Here is a 13,614-nt window from a genome sequence, read left to right on the forward strand (position 1 = left end):
CACACTTTTCGATTGTTGTACGGTTGCTCATGTAGTAATAGTAGTAATAGGTGATAACTTTAACTGTTCTTTCCTGAGCTAGGGTGGTTACTATTTTCCCATTTTACAGATGAGGAAACTGAAGCCCAGAGAAAGAGACTTGCTCAAGATCACACAGTGAATTTCTAATAGGATTGGGGAGGATTAATCATACTAGTAAATGTTTACTGAGCACTTACCAAATACCGAATGATACAGTAGGTGCTTCGTATGCATTTTTTATTTTTTATTTAAAACAATTAAAAAATTTTCAAATATTTATTTATTTTTAAAAGACAGAGGGGTGCCTGGGTGGCTCAGTTGCTTGGGCGACCGACTTTGGCTCAGGTCATGATCTTGCAGTTTGTGAGTTCGAGCCCTGCGTCGGGCTCTGGGCTGACAGCTCAGAGCCTGGAGCCTGCTTCGGATTCTGTGTCTCCCCCTCTCTACCCCTCCCCTGCTCACGCTCTGTGTCTGTCAATAATAAATAAATGTTTAAAAAAATTAAAAAAAAAAAGAGACAGAGTGCGAGTGGGGAAGGGGCAGAGAGAGAGAGAGAGAGAGAGAGAGAGAGAGAGAGGGAGATACAGAATCTGAAGCAGGTTCCAGGCTCTGAGCTGTCAGCCAAGAGCCCAACGCGGGGCTCTAACCCACCAGCCGTGAGATCATGACCTGAGCCGAAGTCAGACACCCAACTGACTGAGCCAACCTGGCGCCCCTAAAAAAATTTTTTTTAATGTTTATTTTTGAGAGAGAGAGAGAGACAGAGTGCGAACAGGGGAGGAGCAGAGAGATAGACACACACACAGAATCCGAAGCAGGCTCCAGGCTCTGAGCTGTCAGCACAGAGTTGGATATGGGGCTCAAACTCAAACCAAGAGATAATGACCTGAGCCGAAGTCGGACGCTCAACCAGGCTCAGTCGGTTGAGCGTCCGACTTTGGCTCAGGTCACGATCTCACGGTCCGTGAGTTCGAGCCCCGCGTCGGGCTCTGGGCTGATGGCTCAGACCCTGGAGCCTGCTTCCAATTCTGTGTCTCCCTCTCTCTCTGCCCCTCCCCCGTTCATGCTCTGTCTCTCTCTGTCTCAAAAATAAATAAATGTTAAAAAAAAAAATTTTTTTTAAGTTTATTTATTTTGAGAGACAGAGAGAGTGGAGGAGGGGCAGAGAGAGAGAGAGAATCCCAGGCAGGCTCCATGCTATCCACACAGAGCTTGATGCAGGGCTTGAACTCATGAACCATGGGATCATGACCTGAGTCAAAACCAAGAGTCAGATGCTTAACTGACTGAGTCACCCAGCAGCCCTAACATTTTTAAAAATTTTATTTATTTATTTTGAGAGAGAGTGGGGGAGGGGCAGAGAGACAGAGGGAGAGAGAGAATCCCAAACAGGCTCCTGTCAGCGCAGAGCCTGACGTGAGACTTGAACTCATGGCCCTCGAGACCTATGCTGAAATCAAGAGTCAGGTGCTTAACTGACTGAGCCCCCCGGTGCCCCTTCATAGTCATTTTTAAACTGTAATCATCCCAACAACCAGAGATCCTAGGTACTCTCAGTATTCCCATGTGACAGATGAGGAAACTGTGGGGCAGGAGCAGTGAAGTGACTAGTTCAAGGTCATGTACTTGATGGTTAGCAGAGCTGGGATTCAAACCCTGGTTCCCTGACTCCCGGTCCAGTGCTCCTTCCACTGTACTAGATGCCCCAGGAGGGCAGCAGAGCTGAGAGTAGGCACTCAGCAGGTGGGTGCTCCAGGGTCCTTCTCTACCTTCTGTCTCGGTGCCACGCCATCTATGGAGTTAGCTAAACCTGTTCTTAAAAACCTATTTATAGCTTGAAACTGTACCACCACTTGAGATAATGAGTCCCTTAAGTTGACTTCCCATGGTGTAAATTAAGGTTTCTTTTTATTTGTCCTAAATTTTTCTCTTTTAGGATTGGTGGAAAGGTGGGGTATGGCCTTGGGACCAGAACACTTGGATTCAGAAAACAGGCTGCAGGCAAACAGTGTTTGCCTGTGACGGCAGTTCCTGAAAACCAGGCGGCAGGTGACATTTATGCAGACATCTCATCTGATCATCACAGAGACATGAAGGATAGGCAGCCCCTGGATTTTCATGTCTTTTAAGGTGTCTTGTTGCCTGTGATATTCCCAACACTTAGCACAGTTTTGCATCATGAGGAAGCCACTACATTCCTATTTGTTGAATGAATCAATGAGCCCTCCTTTTATAGGTTGCCAAGCAGAGACACAAAGTATCAAAGGTCTACCCAAGGAAAATAAGATCTGTGCCAGATGATTCTAAAGAGGAATCTAATATGGAGAGTTAGTTACAAAGTTTGCTGGGTGAGCAGAAAGATCGACCCCCCCGGGGAAGCCGAGGCAAATTTGAGATTATCAACCACTCAGGAAGCCATGACCTCCCCTAGGGCTGGAGCCCTGCAGGGAAGAGATGGCATTACCAGTGACTGGGGCCACAAAGAGGAGCCTTTCTAGCCTTTCTAGCAGAAGCCGCAACTCTGGAGGAGACATCCTGGCTGCTGCAGCCATCCCCTGCCCTCCCAAGGCTGACCGGGATGGGGAGAAATGCCCTGACTTCTCCTTTCATTTTACTCTCATCTCTCACCAGGGCTTCCCGTTGGTTGAACCCAGCCAGAAGCCAGTTGGCAAAGGAGCCCAGGAGGCATGGTTTGCAGGGACCAGCCTCTGCCATAAGAAGAGGAGCAGGAGAAGGGCAGTGAATGGATTTGAGATAAACAGAAAAATTAAGTGGCCCAAATAGTCCCACACCTACAAAGAAGCCACATCGTGTGTATGCCGTCGGGCAGTCCTCCTCCCCCCAAGTCCATCTGATCCTTCTAAGGCTCTTCATCTTCCCACCTTCACCTTAAGCATTACCTCCTCCAGGGAGCCTTCTGGGACTCCTTCCCAGCAGAGTTGCTCTCTCCCTAGTGTATCTTCCTCTAGCACGTTCTACATGCCTCTGTCATAACATATACCACAGTGTAATGCTGCCAGTTATCTCCCAGCATCCTCAACAGATTTGGCCTCCCAAGGCCAGACCCAGGTCTGATTTTTTCTTTCTCTACTGGGAAGAAAATGGTTGTTGAATGAGCCAGGGGTAACATGGGGTCTGGAGTCAGGCTGCACCTACGGTGCAAGTATTCCAGAACCTACATTTATATGTTGTGTGACCTTGGCCGGCCCTCATTCCCTCTGAGTCGTAGTTTCCTCATCTGTAAAATGGGAATAACAATACAGACTTTGAAGAGTGAAAGGGAGAATGTGTGGCAACCCAGTTAAGCTCAGGTCCTGGAATCACACTGTCTACAGTCAGCCCCCACCTCTTCAAGTTACGTAACTCCACATCTCCACTGCCTCACCTATAAATTGGGGATGGTTTTAATACTTCACATGGTATCTATGAGCATTAAATGAAACAGTGTAACAATGTGTGGAAAACAGTGCAGGCTCGCAGTGAATATGGGCTCCTAGCATCATGCATGGGGCCCCACCCAGCAGCTGAACACTGAACAGGTAAGTTCTTAGTGCTGTATGGCAAACAGGGATCTTGATTTTCTTGTTTCCCCCTGGAGCCCCATTACCAAGAACAGTTTCCGGCACATAGTAGGTGCTCAACCAGTCTTTGTTAGGCCATTGACCAATGACGGAGCCTATGTCGTGATGATATTCTGCTTCTGAGCCAGGGCTTGTGTGCCTTCCCCCTCAGTCCCCGGCACCACAGAGGATGCCTGTTCTACGCCAGCTCAGCCCAGGCCTGCAGACATCTACAGGTCAAGTGACCATCGTGGAAGGGAAGGTGGGGACTACTGGGCCTATCAAGAGGGGCCATGAACAACAGGAGACAGGGGTCCGGAGCAAAGGGCTAGCAGAGGGATCGAACATTTATTGAGCAGTGTGTACCAGATGCTGTATATGCCTTGTTGTGTTTCAGCCTCACAGGAGCCTGCAAAGTGTCAATCTTCCTCCCCCCCCACCGCCCCCCATTTTAGAGGTGACGAAATGGCAGTCCAGGGAGATGAGAAAACTCGCCCGAGGTTGTGCAGAAATGAAGGGGCACGGCTAGATTTAAACCCTGGACTGGGGACTGTTTGGTTCTAAACTCCTGCTCCTTCCACGGTCCCAGCTGCCTCCCGGAGGGCAGGAGAGTGGATTCTGAGCCTTAAGCCAGACAGGAAGCCCCAGCACCCAATGCGGAGGCCAGGCTCAGGCTGAGCGACAGCTGGAGTGCGCAATTTTGACAGCTGTGCTGAGGCTGGCCCAGAAGCAAGCGGTGCCAAACTCGGGTGCCTGGGAACTGGAGCTGGGATCATACAGACAAGAGATGGCCAGGGGCGGCAGCAGGGCGCCGGGGAGGTGCTGGGCCCCAGACAGAATATCCTTGGGCCCCGCCACCAACAGACAAAGCTCCCCACTGACTGGCTCTGTGACCTTGAGCAAGGCACTCAACCATCTCAGTCCAGCATCCTCGCTTGTCACACTGGTCCACCATGCCTTCTGGCTTGTCGTGGACTTACATGAGACAACTCAGAGAGACAGAACTGGGACGAGTCCCAGCCCGGGCACTAATTTTGTTGTTTGATCACTTCACCTCTCTGAGCCTCAGTGGCCCCAGCGGTATAATGGTCATCGTATGTGCCTCACCAGATTACCGTGAGGACCTAGTGATTAAAAGTATGGGCTAAAGGCATAAGAGACTCGGGGTACCTGGGTGGCTCAGTCGGTTAAGCGTCCGACTTCAGCTCAGATCATGATCTCATGGTCCATGGGTTCGAGCCCCATGTCGGGCTCTGTGCTGACAGCTCGGAGCCTGGATCCTGCTTTGCATTCTGTGTCTCCCGCTCTCTCTGCCCCTCCCCCACTCACACTCTGTCTCTCTCTGTCTCTCAAAAATGAATAAATGTTAAAAGAAAATTAAAAAAAAGAAGTATGGGCTCTGGGGGTGCCTGGGTGGCTCAGTGGGTTAAGCATCCAACTCTTGGTTTTGGCTCAGGTCACGATCTCGTGGTTTGTGATTTCAAGCCCCACATTGAGTTCCATGCTGACAGTGTGGAGCCTGCTTGGGATTCTCTCTCTCTCTGCCCCTCTCCCGCTCATTCTCTCTGTCTCTCTCTCAAAAATAAATAAATAAAAAGTATGGGCTCTTGGGGCACCTGGGTGGCACAGTTAAGCATCTGACTTCGGCTCAGGTCACGATCTCGTGGTTTGTGGGTTCGAGCCCCACATTGGGCTCTGTGCTGACAGCCCAGAGCCTGGAACCTGTTTCAGATTCTGTGCCTCCCTCTCTCTCTGTCCCTACCCCGCTCGCGCCCTGTCTCTCTCCGTCTCAAAAATAAATAAACATCTAAAAACATTAAAAAACAAAAGCATGGGGTCTAGAGTACAATTGCCTGGATTCAAATCATGGTTCACCCTGACAGGCTGTGAGTCTTTAACCAAGTTGCTTTGTCCTCTGTGCCTCAGTTTCCTCCTCTGGAAACGGGAGAGGAATATAAGCATGCTCATTTCATGGAGTTGTAATGATTAAATGATATAATCAACAGAAAGAACATGGAACAGCAGCTGGCACCAGTAAGCTCTCTGTCACTTTGAGTAATCAATAGATGCCTGGGTCTGGCATCTAACAGTGACTGGTCCTTGCCACATGCCAGGCATCACTTTAAACTCCAATCCTCAAAGGAGTCTTGTGAGATCAGTGACATTCCTGCCCCATTTTGCTCATGGGGACCTGAGCTATTCGTGGGGGTTCAATGACTTGCTGTAGGTCACACAGTGATCAGAGGACTGGACCGGGACCTGAGCCCACAGATCCTGTGCCACAGCACTCCTTCATTCCTAATAAAGTCTCCATAAAAGGAAGCTATTAGAATATCTGTGTTCCGTGCACAGATACTGCCATCTTCGTAGAAACGCAGGAGGCAAAGAAGATGGCAATTACTTGCGTCCACGTGGAGTAGGCCCAAATGCACATTAAAGGATGGAGAAAGCCTGGGTGAGAGTAGCGGAGCGGAGGCTTGGAGGGACGCATCCGCTCAACTAGCGTTTGTCCCCAGCAGGGGGAGCCCGCTCCCTCCGTCTGGTCCCAGATAGGGAACCAGGCCTCTGGCCTGGTGGCGTGAGCCGTGAGTGGCCCGTCCAGGCACACCTTGGGGACCCCATGGAGGGGCAGCAGAAAGTGACAATGTTAGCCTGTACAAAGCCAGAGGCATGGCCAGAGGGGCTTATCTCCCACGGTTCCCAAACCGGGCTGCCCAGAGGCATCACACAGAGCTTCCAGAAGATGCAGGAGCTTTCAGCCCCATCTGGTCCCTCCCCCATGTCAGAATCCCCTGGGTGATGGGCCAGGGATCCGAAACTTTTAAGACTTTAAAGAAATACTGTATAGGCATGGAAATCGATCACGCTAAAAAATGTAATGTTGAGCGGAGAAGCAAGTTGTCAAACGTACTGACTTTAACGTGTGTGTATATGGGGGGTTGTGGAGGGTGGGTGGGGAGCCCAAGGCAAGAATATAAACACAGGCCCACGCCCCATCTGCATCCCACCTCACCGCCCCCTCCCCCCCCCCCCCCCCCCCCCCCCCCGTCGTCGTGTGTTGCGCACTCCAGCCCAAGCTCCACTCCTTTTGCCCCCCCATCCCACCCCTTCCCAAACATTTGGCCCTTGGCCACCCCTCTGGTCTAAGGGTGCACATTCAAGTAGATGGCCCACCTTCAGGAGGAGGGATCCTGGAAAAAGTCTGGAGGCAATCTCACTGGGAGTTCTGGGGTCCTGTGTACCTTGAGTGTCCTGTCACAGAGGCTCAGAGGCGTGACATGTGTGCATTTCCTTGGCCCCCCTGTCCCATGGAGAGGGGCACAGACACAGAAGAGCCAGAGGGACACCTCCATAAAGCTCTGGACCCAAGACCTGACTTGCCCGGGTCTAAGAGCAATACTGCAAAACTTAACGTTATATACAAAATATACCAAAAAAGTATATACAAAGATATACAAAACAGTATGTTTTTTACTGATAGGTATGGAAGTTTTAAAAAGAATTTCAAGGCATAGGAATAAAAACACACATGTCTGATAAAACCAAATTCAGAATGGTGCTACTTTTAGGGAAAGAGAAGGGGGTGGGTCATAGAGAAATGCACAGGGATCTTCAAATTGTGTCCGTCATGTTAAATTACTTAATCAGGTGGGGGAAACCTGAGTTTGTTTCATTTTTATCCATACTTTTCTTATGCCTAAGCTATTTCATAATTTAAAAAAATTAAACTTCAAAAATAATATATAGAGGTGCCTGGGTGGCTCAGTTGGTTAAGTGTCCCACTTCAACTCAGGTCATGATCTCACCATTCGTGAGTTCGAGTCCCACATCGGGCTCTGTGCTGACAGCTCAGAGCCTAGAGCTTGGAGCCTGCTTGGGATTCTGTGTCTCCCTTGTTCTCTGCCCCTCCCCCACTCGTACTCTGTCTCTCTCTCTCTCTCTCTCTCTCAAAATAAATAAACATTAAACACATTTTTAAAAAGTAATATATAAAAAAAGCAATGTATGTTCATGGTTTAAAAATTCAAGAAGTACAAAAAAAAAGATACGTTAAGGTAAGAGTCTCTCTCCCTGTCCCTCAATGTTACTGTGACTTCGTAGAGGTAACTACTGTCACCAAGTCTTTGTGTACTATCCAGAAACATTTTTTTTTTTTTTCAACGTTTATTTATTTTTGGGACAGAGAGAGACAGAGCATGAACGGGGGAGGGACAGAGAGAGAGGGAGACACAGAATCGGAAACAGGCTCCAGGCTCTGAGCCATCAGCCCAGAGCCTGACGCGGGGCTCGAACTCACGGACCATGAGATCGTGACCTGGCTGAAGTCGGACGCTTAACCGACTGCGCCACCCAGGCGCCCCTATCCAGAAACATTTTAAGAACCTGCACACACTGGATATTAATACTAATTGCTGTGGACCTTGCTTCCTGTGCACCCCAACTCACCCTTTAAAGTTCTTGTGTTGGAGGGGCGCCTGGGTGGCTCAGTCGGTTAAGCGTCCGACTTCGGCTCAGGTCATGATCTCACAGTCCGTGGGTTCGAGCCCCACGTCGGGCTCTGTGCTGACAGCTCAGAGCCTGGAGCCTGTTTCAGATTCTGTGTCTCCCTCTTTCTCTGACCCTCCCCTGTTCATGCTCTCTGTCTGTCTCAAAAATAAATAAATGTTTAAAAAAAATTTTAAAAAAAAGTAAAGTTCTTGTGTTGGATAATTTTCCACAAGAACATATAGATACAACTTCTTCTTTTTTTTTTTCTAAATTTATTGATTTATTTTGAGAGAGACAGAGACAGTGCCAGTGGGGGAGGGGCAGAGATAGAGGGAGACAGAGTATCTCAAACAGGCTCTACACCCGGCCACAAAGAGCCAGATGTGGGGCTCCCACCCATGAAACCGCAAGATCATGACCCGAGCAGAAACTAAGAGTAGGACACCTAACCTACTGCGCCACCCGGGCGCTCCCATCTTTTTCTTTTCAATGACGAAAGGAGATTCACTACCCAGTGGATGTGCCATATTTAACCAGTTCCCTACCAATGGCCACTTATATTCATTTGTTTGTTCTTATAAACAGTGAAGCAAAAAACACCTTTGAACCTGGATGGCCCCTTGAGTTGCAAGGATAATACAATGAACTCTTGTGTAAGGATATTTATTAAAAAAAAAAAAAAAAAAAAAAAATCTCAGCAGTGAAATTGCTGGGCCAAAAGTTATGTCCACTTAAATTACAGTATTTCAGGGGCACCTGGGTGGCTCAGTTGGTTAAGCATCTGGCTTCGGCTCAGGTCATGATCTCACGGTTCGTGGGTTCGAGCCCTGCATCGGGCTCTATGCTGACAGCTCAGAGCCTGGAGCCTGTTTCGGATTCTGTGTCTCCCACTCTCTCTCTGCCCCTCCCCCACTCGCACTCTGTCTCTCTCTGTCTCAAAAATAAACATAAATAAATAAATAAATAAATAAATTACAGTATTTCAAAATTACATTCCCAGAAGTTCACACCAATTTACATTCTTACCAATGATATATATGAGGTTGTCTGTTATTCCATGCCCTCAGCAACACTGGATTGTTTATCTTTGTCTTATTGATTTGTAAGAACTCTTTGTATATTAGGGAAATGAATTTTTTGTATCCCCTTTGTATTGCAAAAATTTTTTCCCAGTGAGGCATTTGGAGTTTTTAAGTTGACTTTAAAAACTGCATTTCTATTTATCGTTTTAGTTGAAGTGAAATTCACATAACATGATATCAATCATTTTAAAGTTTGCAATTCAGTACTATTTAGTACATTCATAATGTTGGTTTTGGAGGCCGGAAGTCTGAAATCTGATGTTGTGCAACCACCACCTCTATCAAGTTCCAAAATATTTTTATCCCCCCAAAAGAAAACCTCATACCCATTAAGCAATCTGTCTTCATTCCCCTGCCCTCAGGGCCATTTGTTTTTATTTTGTTTTGTTTTGTTTCTGTTTTTGTTTTTTTGGCCCTTTGTTTTTCTGTAGTACAATTTATTAACCTTTTTTTTGTAACAAATTTGTGATTTTTGTATTGTGCGTAGAAATGCTTTCCTCACTCTAAGATTATTAAAAAGCAAAGAATTTAAAGGTTATTAATGCTTAGTGAAATCTTAAAACCTGGGCACCAGGGATTTAGATCACCCTCAGTAGTATGATGAGCTCCTGGAGGCCAAGCACCCTTGTTCCCACCCATCTCTTAGCACCAAGCACAAAGTTAGAGAATAAGAATTCAGTAAATGTTTGTTAAAGGCAATTCCTACCTCCAGATTATAAAAGGAAAACGCCTCACATTCTCTTGTAGTCCTTTTAGGATGGGTTTTTTTTTTTTTTTTTTTCTTAATTAACATTTTCATCCATCTGGAATTTATTTTGGTAGATTGGAATGAGGTAGAGATACAGCTTTATTTTTTTCCAAGTGGCTAGCCAGTTGAACCAACACCATATTGAGTAATCTGTCTTCCCCCACTAATTTGAAATGCCACCTTTAGCATATACTAAATTCCCACATGTATTCAAGTCTATTTCTGGACTCCCTATCCTTTTCTCGGTGACCTCTGTCTGGGATTCTGGATTGTTTAAAGCCCCCCCCCGGTGATTCTGATGCAGTCCATCTGGAGCTGGTGCTTATCTGTGATGAGATATGTTTGCGGATTCTTAGGAAAATGAAGAAAAATAGTGTCATAAAGTTAAATTTCATTTTAAGGGTCCATCTTCTCTTTTGAGATTATGTCCTGACGAAACTTTTTCTTTTAAAATTTTTAGAGGGGCGCCTGGGTGGCGCAGTCGGTTAAGCGTCCGACTTCAGCCAGGTCACGATCTCGCGGTCCGTGAGTTCGAGCCCCGCGTCAGGCTCTGGGCTGATGGCTCGGAGCCTGGAGCCTGTTTCCGATTCTGTGTCTCCCTCTCTCTCTGCCCCTCCCCCGTTCATGCTCTGTCTCTCTCTGTCCCAAAAATAAATAAAAAACGTTGAAAAAAAAAAAAATTAAAAAAAAAAAATTTTTAGATAAATGAATGCTGATAGTAGTCATTCTTATTTTTAAGTAAAAAAAATTTTTTTTAATTTTTTTATTTTAAAGAGAGAGTGCATGAGGTGGGGAGAGGGGCAGAGGGAAAGAGAGAGAGAGAGGATCTTAAGCAGGCTCCACACTCACCACAGAGCCTGACATTAGGCTTGATCCCATGACCCTGGGATCATGACCTGAGCCGAAATCAAGAGTCCAACGCTCAACTGACTGAGCCACCCAGGTGCCCCTAAGTAAAATTTTAAAGGAGTATAACGCACATAGGGAAAAGTGCACAATCTTAGGTGTATACAGCTTGATGAATTTTCATGGAGTGAATACGCCCATGTTAGTGTCCTAGAGCTGCTCTGACAGATGACCACAAACCTGGTGGTAAAGCAACAGAAATTTATTTCTTGGTTTTGGAGGCCGGAAGTCTGAAATCTAGGCGTCAGCTGGGCCGTGCTCCCTCTGGAGGCTCTGGGGGAGAATCCTTCCTTGACTCTTTCAGCCTCTGGTGGTTCCAGGAGTTCTTTGGCTTGTGGCCGCATCCCTCCAACCTCTGCCTCCGTCTTCACGTGGCCTTCTTCTCTGTGTCTCTGGGCAGATCTCCCTCTGCCTTTCTCTCATAAGGACACCAGTCATTGGATTTGGGTGCACCCTCATCCATAATGACCTCCTCTCAAAATCCTTAACTCAGTTACATCTGCAAAACCCCTTTTTCCACATAAGCTCACATTCACAGATTCAGATGGATATAGCTTTTTTTTGGGGGGGAGGGATACAATGTAACACACTACCAACATGTAACCAATGTCCCATATCAAGAACTAGGGCATCAGCCAGGCCTTCAAGGCTCCTTGTCTCTTTCCCCGGCAGCAGAGGAACCACTGTCTTGACTTCTGATTCCCCTCCCCCAACTTTTTATTTCAAAAGATTCTTAAACTTTCAGAAAAGTTTCAGGAATAGTACAGTGAGCACTCCTGCAATCTTCATCTCGATTCACCAGGTTTTTGTTTGTTTTTTGTTTTATTTATTTTTTGTTTTTGTTAGCTTCACCAGTTGTTAATATATTGACACATTTGCTCCTTCTATGTTTAGATTTATGTTCATTTATGTTTATATTTATATATTTTTAAATTTGTTAATGTTTATTTATTTTGAGAGAGAGAATGTGCATGTGGGCTGGGCAGGGGCAGAGAGAGAGGGAGAGCGAGGGAATCCTAAGGAGGCTCCATACTGCAGAGACTGATGCAGGGTTCGAACTTACGAATCACCAGATCATGACCTGAGCCAGAAGTCAGCCGCTTAACCAACTGAGCCACCAGATATACATATATATATTTAATATTATTTTGAGAGAGTGTGTGTGCATGAGCGGGGGGGGGGGGGGGGGGGCAAAGAGAGAGGGAGAGAGAGAATCCCAAGGGGCTCAAACTCACGAACCATGAGATCATGACCTGAGCCAAGGCCCATCACTTAACTGACTGAGCCACTCAGGTGCCCCTCTTCTTCTTCTTTTTTAAATCATTACTGGGGCACCTGGGTGGCTCAGTCGGTTAAGCGTCCAGCTTCAGCTCAGGTCATGATCTCACGGTTCATGGGTTCGAGCCCCACGTCGGGCTCTGTGCTGACAGCTCGGAGCCTGCAGCCTGCTTCAGACTCTGTGTCTCCCTGTCTCTGTTCCTCCCCCACTCACACTCTGTCTCTCTCTCTCTCAAAAATAAAGATTAAAAAAATTTAAATCATTATTACTGCATTTAAATTTTTCTGGCAAAATGAAAATTTTTCTGGCAATTTTTTGTAAGTAATGTCTACACTCAATATGGGGTTCAAAGTCATGACCGCGATATCAAAAGTTCCATGCTCTACGGACTGAGCCAGCCAGGTGCCCCAAAGAGTTGCCAATCTTGTGTCCTTTCCCAAATATTTTTGAACATGTACTGGTCCTTGACATTCAAAATCTGCCAGTTGCTGCTAGAGACTAGCAGCACATTTCAGGGGAACTTTCTGTGATGATGCCAGTGACCTTTAACCTGCACCGTTTGGTGGGGTCGCTGCTAGCCACATGTGGCCTTTGAGCACTGGAAATGTGGCTAGTCAGACTGGGGAACTGAATTTTACCTTTTATGTAATTTTAATTAATTTAAATTGAAACAGGCACATGGGCCTCGTGACCATAGGGGTCGGACAGCCTGGGTCTAGACCAGCCGGTACACAAAGCTGGGAGCTCGGGCAAGGTCTGGGTCTGAGTATTCCTGTCTTTAGCCGGTCATCACTGTCACATTACAGACAGTTAGAGACATCCGAGGTGCTGAGTTGTGGGGGGTCAGAGAGGGAGAGGGAGGGGCTCTGAAGTGTCACTTGGCCCTCCTTCCTGTCAGCCCACTGGTCCCCACGTCACTTCTTCCTCTGTGCTCCACACACATTGATTTAAATTTTTTAAATGTTTATTTATTTTTGAGAGAGAGACAGAGTTGAGTGGGGGAGGGGCAGACAGAGAGAGGAGACAGAACCCGAAGCAGGCTCCAGGCTCGGAGCTGTCAGCACAGAACCCGACGCGGGGCTCGAACCCATGAACCGTGAGATCATGACCTGAGCCGAAGTCGGACGCTTAACCGACTAAGCCACCCAGGCGCCCCTCTACACATATTTATTGAGCACCTACTTTGTACCAGGCCCTGAGAATAAAGGATGCGTGGTCTCCACTGTGGCTCTATCAGAGGGGATTGGAAATGTCTGCGAATGTGTTTGTCTTACACACATCACTCTGTCACCCACTGAGGTGAGGGGCCCTGCTCAGTGCCTGAAGCTTAGAAGAAGCCTGGTAAATGCCTGCTGACTGACTGACTGATTGGGTAGGAGGAATGAAGGTAGGGGTAAAGTCTTCCAGTTGTATTCGAGAGGCCAGGAGAGAAGGTGCTGTTTGCCGAGAAGAGTGCTGGTCCGATTCAGGAGACCCAAGTTCCCGTCTGGGTGCTGGCCCTGACTTGTCCTGCGTTCTTGTTCTTGGCAA

This window comes from Panthera onca, chromosome A3, assembly GCF_046562875.1.
Source record: "Panthera onca isolate mPanOnc1 chromosome A3, mPanOnc1 haplotype 2, whole genome shotgun sequence".
NCBI lineage: Eukaryota > Metazoa > Chordata > Mammalia > Carnivora > Felidae > Panthera > Panthera onca.